The sequence below is a fragment of the Propithecus coquereli genome, unplaced genomic scaffold (assembly GCF_000956105.1).
Source record: "Propithecus coquereli isolate 6110/MARCELLA unplaced genomic scaffold, Pcoq_1.0 Scaffold304, whole genome shotgun sequence".
Taxonomy (NCBI): Eukaryota; Metazoa; Chordata; class Mammalia; order Primates; family Indriidae; genus Propithecus; species Propithecus coquereli.
In genome coordinates this window covers 999,098-1,002,085 of record NW_012148664.1, presented here as the reverse complement: position 1 = coordinate 1,002,085, position 2,988 = coordinate 999,098, and positions in this window count along the sequence as shown.

The window sequence follows — 2,988 nt, the reverse complement described above, 5'->3', positions numbered from 1 at the left end:
GAAAACACCAATCACTTCTGCTGACAATTACAAATGCCACAGCCCCAAAACACAGGTTTAATACAAAATCCCAAGATGACGTGGGTGGGGACGATAGCCTATTTATTTTCCAATGATTATTGTGAGGATAACAGAAAGAAACACAGCAAGATGGACATTCATGGATGGCTCTTTGGCTCTGAAACCCTGAGCAACGTCAAGAGCTAGAGAGAGCAGACAGATGCCGGCACAGCTCTATCCGAGGGGAAGCCAGGATGATTTCATACTTTTTCTTGGAACAGGCTTTACTGTGAAAGCAGCAAATTCTAGGAAGGTTCCAGTGTTTTTCCCCTAACTTAACTCATCCTAAAGAAGGCAAGGTAGTGCCAAGGAAAATCAGAGAGCAGACTTCAAGCCTTGGACCTTTGGGCCATGTCCAGCTTATAAGTTTTACTGGAAGTTTCTCTTGTGGGATAACACTGAGTATGCTTCTTAAGTTATACAACACGAGAAGAAATCACATACGGAATGGCTGAGCTGGGGGCTATAATCACAGATTAGGAGGTTAAAGATCATATATAGGTCTTTTAAAAATACAGGCAGTCACCAAATAATGTGTCAGTGAACAAGAACTGCCTATAAGATGGGGGGGTCTCATAAGACTATAACAGGAGCTGAACAATTCCTGTTGCCTAGTGATGGCATAGCTGTTATAACGTCGTAGTACAATTACTTTTTAAAAAATAAATCTAGTGTAGCCTAAGGGTCCAGTGTTTATAAAGTCTACAGTAGTGTACGGTAATGTCCTAGTCTTTCACATTCACTCACCACTCACTCGCTGGCTCACCCAGAGCAACTTCCAGTCCTGCAAGCTCCATTCATGGGAAGTGCCCTGTGTTGGTGCTGCTGGCCTGGGGCTCACACCTGGAGAACTACGACATTATAAGGGCTTCAGAGAGAGGTGCAATGGGAGTGCTGAGTTGTGCATCTGCCTCAGACGGTGTATGAGTGTTGGAAGCCATGATGTGGGGAGAGGGGTAGGTAAGATGTGCCCACAAGGTAGAATTTGCAATGGGTCCATTAGAATCCTTGGAGCCTTAGTGACTAGGCAGCTCTCCTCTTTCAGGACTTGGCAACACCCGTTACCTCTTGCCCTGCTACTCTCTGGGGCAGAATTCCAATTCCACTTTTCTCCTGCCTCCTCCCCAAACTCTCTCCAGGCTCTGAAGAAATCAGGAGTTTTACACCCTCTGGAAAAAATAAGCCCCATGCTGTAGGTGGCCAAGAATTGGCTTCAAAATAAAAAGGCTCCCAAAGCATTAAAACAGTTCTAACGCCATTAGGCACACAGGGAACATGACCTCACCACTACTGAGACACAGATCATCAAACTACAAGCCCTTCAAGAAAGAGCCCTCACTAGTAATCTTAGCATAAGTAGCACCAACAGAGACTCTTCCAAATGCTTGTGTGTACAAAGATGAGAGGGAAGAAAAGGACCAGTAGCCACAAGGCTGAAAATGCTCATAAAGTTGACCATGTTGTTTAGAGCCTTCTCTGTGGATGTAGTGACCCCATTTAGTGACTCTGTGAGTACATAATGTAACCAGTGGTTTACCCCAAGTCCGTGTAATCATAAAATGTTATAAAGGGTTCGTATATTATTACAATAGTAAGGCCACTCGTAAAATACTTTCTCGGTGAAGGTGAAATAGATGCTTACAATATTTCCTGAGTAGAAGTTCAGCTGTAAGTAGAGTAAAAAGTCAAACAGAACTGTCACGAGCTTTATTTTCTGCACCTGTGAACACTGTATTTTGTCAACTGGGTGAGTTTAAATGTACCAGGAGATCTAATTCTTTAAAAAGACCCACGGAGTAGATAATTTTGCAGAGGCATACTCATTCTCTGATTTTTACTTAAATGAACTTGGAGTTTTACATATTAAGTGTTAAGGGTTATATCTGCAATATTTAATAAGTCCGTAAAGGCAAAAGTCAGTACAGCACTGTATTTTTTTTGAATAAATGTGTGTATAAGGCATAAACATGAAAACGAAAATAACGTAGAGAAAAAATCTGGGGTCAAATCCATGTAGGTAAAATTATTTGTAGATTTCTCTTTTAATCTCCTGAAATTTGCTGCACACTTGCTTCTTTCCCTCTCCTTGTCTTGCAGCTGAGCTGATTTATCTTCCTCTATAACAGAGAAATGGTCTATCCAGGACTGGCAAAAGGAGAAAAACAAGATGCTTGGAACAAAACTGAGAATATCATCAGTGCAAACATCTCCCCCAGAGTGCTTCATTTTGGCTCCTGATGAGTTATAGATATAATCAACTTAAACCCTTGTTGGTGCATTAACTCAGGGCATCGGGGTTTCATAATCCACTTTTCAAAGTGCTTGTCTTGCATGTAAGAATCAAGTAGCCAGGCAGGACATGACTTAATTTTTTCTATGTGCAATGCAATGAGGAGCTGGAAATTATTATATCCAACTTACAGATAGGAAAACCCAGACAATAGCAATAGAAATCTTTGGTTTGTTAATGGCTATTTATTCTTTAGAAACATCATCAAATTGGTACTGGGAAATATGTTTGATGACATGTGGAAAAAACCGATATTTATTCTTAGCATATACCTAAATAAATTCCAGAAGGGAATAAGGAGATTAAATGTAAGCAGTGCAAATAAATACTAGATGAAAAGAGTGAATATTTATGTAATTTCAAATAGGGTAGAATTTTCTAACAAAAGGCATGAAGGATATCATCACATTTGATTATATACATCTTTTAAAAGTTCTGTCTAAGGCCAGGTGCAGTGGCTCGCGCCTGTAATCCTAGCACTCTAGGAGGCTGAGGCAGGAGGATCACTTGAGCTCAGGAGTTCGAGACCAGCCTGAGCAAGAACAAGACCCTGTCTCTACTAAAAACAGAAAAAATTAGCCAGGTGTGGTGGTTCTCGCCTGTAGTCCAAGCTACTCAGGAGGCTGAGGCAGGAGGAT